Source organism: Nomascus leucogenys, chromosome 10, assembly GCF_006542625.1.
Source record: "Nomascus leucogenys isolate Asia chromosome 10, Asia_NLE_v1, whole genome shotgun sequence".
Taxonomy (NCBI): domain Eukaryota; kingdom Metazoa; phylum Chordata; class Mammalia; order Primates; family Hylobatidae; genus Nomascus; species Nomascus leucogenys.
Genome location: NC_044390.1, coordinates 58,701,159 through 58,709,747, shown reverse-complemented (window position 1 = coordinate 58,709,747; position 8,589 = coordinate 58,701,159).

Sequence of the window (8,589 nt, the reverse complement as noted above, 5' to 3'; positions counted from 1 at the left end):
TCTGGAAGGTGTAGGTGGAAATAAAGATCTTAGTAAAAAGAAATACATGGACAATTATAAAAGCTAGTATTTTTATTTATTTATTTAGGATAAGGTCTCACTTCCATGGCCCAAGATGCAGTGCAGTGGCACAATTTTGGCTCACCATAGCCTCGACCTCCTGGGTTCAGGTGATTCTCCCACTTCAGCCTCCTGAGTAGCTGGGATTACAGGTGCATGCCACCAGGCCTAGCTAATTTTTTGTATTTTCAGTAGATCTGCAGTTTTGCCATGTTGCCCAGGCTGGTCTTAAACTCCTGACCTCAAATGATCTGCCTGCCTCAGCCTCCCAAAGTGCTTGGATTACAGGCATGAGACACTATGCCCAGCCTTAAGGGCTTTCTTATCATTGATTACTTTATATGAAAATGAATTAAGCTCACCAATAAAAAGGCAGAGATAGGCAGAATGGGTGAAAAATATGATCCAACTGTATTCTGCCTACTAGAAACTCATTTTAGATCTCAAGACACAAATAGGTTGAAAGGGAGGGCATGCAGAAAAATATTCCATGCAAATGTAATCCAAATAGAACAGGGGTGGCTATACCACTATCACACAAAATAGAATTTAAGCCAAAAACTGTTAAAGGAGACAAAGAAGAACACTATTTATAAAAGAGTCAATACATATAGAATATACAACAATTATTAACATACTTGCACTAAACAACAGAGGCCCAAAATAAATGAAGTAAACATTAACAGAAATGAAGAAGAAATGGAGAGTTCCATAGTAAGAGTTTGAGACTTCACACTACATTTTCAAGAATGGATAGAACAATCAGATAGAAGATCAATAAATAAATGAAATAACTTCAACAACACAATAAACAAAACAGAGAGACATAATGACATATACAAGCATACTCCACCCAATGACAGTAGAATACACATTCTGGTCAAGTGCACATGGAATGCTCTCTAAGACAGATCATAATTAGGACATAAAACACGAAAGCTCTTCAAACAATTCTAAAAACTGAGATAATAAGATGTATCTTTTTCTTTCTGAGACAAGGTCTTGCTCTGTCACCTAAGATGGAGTACAGTGGCATGACCACAGTTCACTGCAGCCTTGATTTCCCAGGCTTAAATAATCCTCCCACCTCAGCCTCCTAAGTATTTGGGACCACAGGCTGGTGTGCATGCCATCACACCTGGCTAATTTTTTCAAATTTTGTAGAGATGAGGTCTCACTATGTTGCCCAGGCTGTTCTTGACCTCCTGGGCTCAAGCAGTCCTCCTACTGTGGCATCCCAAAGTGTTGGGATTACTGGCATGAGCCACCATATCTGGTCTCAAGTGTATATTTTTCAAATACAGTGAAATAAAACTACAGATTATTGGAAAAAAATACACAAATAACTGTAAATTAATTCACTCTTCAACAACCAATGGGTCAAATGAGAAATTGCAATAGAAAATACCTTAAGACCATGAGACTCTGTCTCAAAAGAAAAAAAAAACAAAGGTTGGGGGTGGTATCTCAAACCTGTAATCCCAAAAGTTTGAGAGGCCAAGATGGGAGGACTGCTTGAGACCAGGAGTTTGAGACCAGCCTGGGCAACATAGTATGACTCTATCTCTACAAAAAAAAAAATTAAAAATTAGCCAGACATGCACATGCACCTATAGCCCCAATTACTTGGGAGGCTGTGGCAAGAGGGTCACTTGAGCCCAGGAGTTGGAGGCTGCAGTGAGCCCTGATTAGGCCACTGCACTTCAGCCTGAATGACAGAGTGAGATCATGTCTCAAAAATTAAAAAAAAAAAAAAAGAAAAGAAAAAGAGAAAATACCTTGAGACCACTGAAAACAAAAATCTAACACATCAGAACTTACGAGATGCAGCAATGGCAGTGCTAAGAGAAAATTTTATAGCTTTAAATGCATTCATTGCCTGGGCATGGTGGCTTACACCTGTAATCCCAGCACTTTGGGAGGCTGAGGCGGGTGGATCACGAGGTCAGGAGTTCAAGACCAGCCTGGCCAACATGGTGAAACCCTGTCTCTACTAAAAATACAAAAACTTATCCAGGTGTGGTGGCAGGCACCTGTAATCCCAGCTACTTGAGAGGCTGAGGCAGGAGAATTGCTTGAACCGAGGAGGCAGAGGTTGCAGTGGGCTGAGATCGCGTCACTGCCCTCCAGCCTGGGTGACAGAGCGAGACTCCATCTCAAAAGGAAAAAAAAAAAGCATTCACTGAAAATGAAGAAAGAACTCCAATAAGTATTCTAATTCTTCAGTTTAAGGAACTAGGAAAGGAAGAGCAAACTTCTTTAAAAAGGTAGTAGACAACTGGGTGTGGTGGTACATTCCTATAGTCCCAGCTGCTCAGGAGGCTGAGGGAGGAGCATTGCTCGAACCCAGGAATTCTAGGCTATAGTGCACCATAATCATGCCTGTGAATAGCCACTACTCTCTAGCCCAAGCAACATAGCAGGACCCTGTCTTTAATATTTTTTAAAAGGCACTACAAAGAAGTAAATAATAAAGATTAGAGCAGAAATAAATCAAATAGAGAATATAAAAACAACAGACAATATTACTGACACCAAAAGTTGGTTTGTGGAAACAAAATGGAAGAAGAAACAAGTTCTAATTCATTTTGTGAGGCCAGCCTCACTTTGAGATGAAAGCCAAGACATTACAAGAACAGAAAAAGACTACAGAATATCTTTTATGAATATTGAAGCATAAATTCTTTTTTTTTTTTGAGATGCAGTCTTGCTCTGTCACCCAGGCTGGAGTACAGTGGCGCAATCTCGGCTCACTGCAAGCTCCGCCTCCCGGGTTCATGCCATTCTCCTGCCTCAGCCTCCCGAGTATCTAGGACTACAGGCACCCACCACCAAGCCTGGCTAATTTTTTGTATTTTTAGTAGAGATGGGGTTTCACCGTGTTAGCCAGGATGGTCTCAATCTCCTGATCTCATGATCTGCCCACCTCGGCCTCCCAAAGTGCTAGAATGACAGGTGTGAGCCACCGCACCCGGCCTATTGAAGCATAAATTCTTAACAAAATACTGGCAAATGAACTTCAGCAGCATATTTAAAGGATTACAAATATGGAATCTGTTGGCCAGCAACAATGGCTCATGCCTGTAATCCCAGCACTTTCAGAGGCTGAGGTGGGCGGAGTGCTTGAGCCCAGGAATTTGAGACCAGCCTGGGCAACATGGCAAAACCCTGTCTCTACAAAAAATACAAAAATTAGTTGGGTGTGCCAGCATGTGCCTGTGGTCCCAGCTACCCGGGAGGCTGAGGCGGGAGTATCACCTGAGCCCGCACCACTCCATTCCAGCCTGGGCAACAGAGTGAGACATTGTCTCAAAAAAAAAAAAAAAAAAAAAAAGTGAGATTTATTCCCAGAATGCAAAAGTGGCTCAATATACAGCAATCAATGTAATGTACCACATTATGAAGAAAAGGCAAAAAAAAAAATTTATCATCTCAAATGATACAGAAAAATAATTTGACAAAATTAAATACCTTATGTTCCTTTTAAAAAATACATTTGATAAACCAGGAATGGAAAGAAACTTCCTTAATAGGAAAAAAGTCATATATGAAAAACCGATAGGTAACATGGTCAATTTGAAAGACTGAAAGCCTTCCTTCTAATATCAAGAAGACAGGATGCCCACTTTCAACAGCTCTATCCAATATACTAATGGAAGTTATAGCTAGAAAAATAAGGTAAGAAAAAGAAATAAAAAGAATCCAAATTGGAGAGAAAGAAGTAAAATTATCTGTGTTTACAGATTACATGATTCTATATGGAGAAAACACTGAAGAGTCCAGAAGGGAAAAATAAAATTTTAGAGCTTATAAAACAAATGCAGCAATGTTGCAGAATATAAAATCAATACACAAAAATCAGCTGCCTTTCTGTAGACTAACAATGAATAAACAATCCAAAAAGAAAATTAAGAAAATAAGGCTGGGCGCAGTGGCTCACACCTGTAATCCCAGCACTTTGGGAGGCCGAGGCGGGCAGATCACGAGGTCAGGAGATCAAGACCATCTTGGCTAACACGGTGAAACCCCATCTCTACTAAAAATACAAAAAATTAGCCAGGCGAGGTGGCGGGCACCTGTAGTTCCAGCTACTCGGGAGGCTGAGGCAGGAGAATGGCGTGAACCCGGGGGGTGGAGCCTGCAGTGAGCTGAGATCACGCCACTGCACTCCAGCCTGGGCGACAGCAAGACTCCGTCTCAAAAAAAAAAAAGAAAATTAAGAAAATAATTTTAGTTAAAAAAGCATCAAAAAAAGTAAAACACTTAAAAATAAATGAAACTAAGAAGTCAGTGATGTATACATTGAAAACTACAAAACATTCCTGAAGCAAATTAAGGAAGATAAATAAATAGAAAGATATCCCATGTTCATGGATTCCAAGACTTAACTATGGTTAAGATTAAAATACTACCAAAATCAATCTACAAAGTCAATGTGATCCCTATCAAAATCCTAACAGCCTCTTATACAGAAATAGAAAAGCCTATTCTAAAATTCATTTCAAATCTCTAGGGATCTCTAATAGCAAAATAATCTTGAAAAAAAAAATGTTGAGTAATTCACACTGCCTTATTTCAAAACTTACTACAAAGCTACAGTGATCAAAACAGTATGGTACCGGCATAAGGACAAACAAATAGGCCAACGGAATAGAATACACAGCCTAGAAATAAATGCTCATATATATGGTGAAACGATTTTTGACAACAGTGCCAAGATCATTCTTTGGTAGAAGGACAATCTTTCAAAAAATGGTGTTGGGAAAACTGGATATCTACATGCAAATAATAAAAGTGAACCATCACATTACATCATGCATAAACACTAACTTATATTTAATCAAAGACCTACACTTAAAAGCTTAAACTATAAAATACTTAGAAGAGGCTGGGTGCAGTGGTTCATGGCTGTAATCCTAGCACTCTGGGAGGCCGAGCAGATCACTTGAGGTCAGGAGTTGGAGACCAGCCTGGCCAACATGGTGAAACCTTGTCTCTACTAAAAATACAAAATTTAGACAGGCATGGTGGTGGGTGCCTGTAATCCCAGCTGCTTGGCTACTTGGGAGGCTGAGGCACGAGAATCGCTTGAACCTGGGAAGTGGCAGTTGCAGTGAGCCAAGATTATGCCCGTGCACTCCAGCCTGGGTGACAGAGGGAAATTACTTAGCAGAAAACATAAGGGGAAATTTCGTTAAATTTGGCAATGATTTATTGGATATGACATCTAAGGCACAGGCAACCAATAAAAGATAAACTGGACTACATTGAAATTAAAAACTTTTGCGCACCAAAGGACAATCTCAAGATGAAAAGAAAACCTACAGAAAGGGAGAACACATCTGCATATCACATATCAAATAAGGGCTTAATATCTACAGTGCATAAAGAATTCCTACAACTCTCTTCCAAGCACTTGGGAGCTGAAAAAAAAAGAAATTTTCTAAATATTATAAATTTAAAATTTTAAATAAGAATTTCGATAACTCAACAACAAAACACAAATGACTCAATTTTAATATGAGCAAAGGATTTTAAAACAAACTGGTTCAAAAAATATACAAACAACCAACAAAAACAAAAACCAATGCTCATTATTATTGGTCATTAGGGAAATGCATATCAAAACCACAATGAAAAACCGGTACAGAACCATTAATTGGCTATTATGAAAAAAATACGACATAACCAGTATATGTGACAATGTGGAAAACAGAAACCCTTATGCATTGCTGGAGAGAATGTAAAACATTGTAGCCACTTTGTAAAGCAATATACCTGTTCCTGAAAAAGGTTTACATCAATTATTCTGTGAACCAGCAATTCCACTCCTAGGGATATATCCAAAAGAACTGAAAGCAGGGACTCACACAGACATGTACATACCATATCCACAGTGGCCTTATTGTTAGCAGCCAAATTATTACTGTGGAAACAACCCACATTTATCAACATAAAAATGGATAAACAAGGTATGCTTTAACCATACAGTGGAAATTTATTCAGACACAAAGCCAATGAGTTCCTGACACATGCTACCACATGGATAAACCTTGAAAATGTTCTGCTAAGTGAAATAAGCCAGACATGGAAGGACACACGCATACTTCCACATATATCTCTCTCTATGAATAGTCAAATTCACAGACACAGAAAGTAGAATGGAGATTATCAGTACTTTGGGGTAGGATGGGATAGGTAATTACATATATGGAACACTAAGTAGATATAGCAAGTAGCACAGTAACATGTATAAAATGATCCCTTCCTGTGTGTATTCTAGTTTGTACCAGCACTGTAAAAGAGAATTCCAGATGGGCAGTTCCAGTGGTTAATGTTGGTAGTTCAAAGGGTAACACTGCCCTCTAGGCAACATCGTGGAGGTCTATTTGAGATGTATTTCACTACAAGTTATTCCCATGAATACTCCAACGAAACAGCTCTTAATCAAGGCCCCCAGTGACCAAATACTTGCCAAAATCTACAGTCAACCCTTTTTCCTTGCCTTATTCAAATTCTCAGTGACCTGTGACACAGCTGACCACTGTCCCCATATTGAAATACCTTCTTCTGGAGGCTTCCAGGAGAGGACACCCGTGTTTTCCTCCTACTACTTCATTGGGTGTTGGAAACCATTACGGAGTGAGGAAGTCAATGATTTCAGGAGCTTCTCCACTATTGATGCAGTATCAGGAATATCTCAAATGCTGCAAGGGAGCCTTGGTGGGGAAGACAATCTATGACATGCTTGAAGACTTTATTGAGGAACACATTGACAGGACAAGAGCACCGCCACCTTTATAACACCCCGCCATCCTAAGCTTTAAATTTCTATTTGGCGGCTGGGCGCGGTGGCTCACGCTTGTAATCCCAGCACTTTGGGAGGCCGAGGCGGGCGGATCACGAGGTCAGGAGATCGAGACCACAGTGAAACCCCGTCTCTACTAAAAATACAAAAAATTAGCCGGGCGTGGTGGCGGGCGCCTGTAGTCCCAGCTACTCGGAGAGGCTGAGGCAGGAGAATGGCGTGAACCCGGGAGGCGGAGCTTGCAGTGAGCCGAGATTGCGCCACTGCACTCCAGCCTGGGCGACAGAGCGAGACTCCGTCTCAAAAAAAAAAAAAAAAAAAAAAAATTTCTATTTGGCCACCTGGCCAAAACTGAAAATGTCAGCCCCGCCCATAACTTCAACAGAGCATAACGACCCTAACTGTAACAGAACAGCCAGGACTTCCCCAACCCCTCCCTAATAGAATTTTGTTTCAAAGCACACTTCTCCACTGGGCTCTTTAAAAAAGCCTCAGGCTGTAAGAAAAGTTTGCACCTGGCCCTGCCGCTGGAAGCCCTTCTCAGGTTTACTCTCAATAAACCTGTCTCAACTGTTGAGCCACCTTCTCATCTCTCCTTTCCTTAATCTTTCTATCCCAACACATATAAGAGAGCATAAATACTTACTAACAAGGAACTCGAAGATATACTGAAATTCTCTACAGATAATGATGATGCAGAAGACTTAGAAGAGGTAATATCAAAGATGTGACACTTGAAAAATTTGCAGCAGTTTTTGGGGCATCTACAGCCTTTGCAAGGTGAAAGTATTAAAGATTACAATCCTCGCAGGGCGCTGTGGCTCATGCCTATAATCTCAGCACTTTGGGAGGCCGAGGTGGGTGGATCACCTGAGGTCAGGAGTTCGAGACCAACCTGACCAACATGGTGAAACCCTGTCTCTACTAAAAATAAAAATTAGCCAGGCATGGTGGTGGGTGCCTGTAATCCCAGCTACTCTGGAGGCTGAGGCAGGAGAATCGCTTGAACCTGGGAGGTGGAGGTTGCAGTAAGTCGAGATCGCGCCACTGCATTCCAGACTGGGCGGTAAGAACGAAACTCAGTCTCAAATAATAAATAAATAAATAAATAAATAAATAAATAAATAAATAAATAAATATAAAAATAAAATAAAGATTGCCATCCTCAAGTAAGATCCTTCAATGGAACAAAACCTGTGTGTCACCCGAGGGATAACATGCCAACAAACACTGCAAGGATATTTAAAGAAAAAGAACCAGCTTCCTACAACAATGTTTCTAACTAAATATCTGCAAATATGAAGACAAGATCCTTCAGTGTGTACACATCTTCAGTCCTCATGCTGAACAGATCCTGACATTAGTATTATTTAGCCTCTTCCAAACTCAGCATCTGCAATCAGAACCTGGTTCATCCAACACAGATGATCATCCTGACATCCTGTCAAGATTCATGTGAGCCTGACGTCTCACTGCTTATCTACAGTGCCACCCATCTAGTCACCTCAGTGAATCATATTAGGCACCATACTGTAATCATCATCATCCTTGGGTTATCAAGCAAGAAGGACCAGGATTTTCGTTAAGTGTTAACACACGATTCCAGGTCATTAAATAAAAGCAATCTACGATTGTTGGAAAAAAAAGAAACTGTAGATTACAGGCTCATGCCCGTAATCCCAGCACTTTGGGAGACCGAGGCAGGCAAATCATCTAAGGTC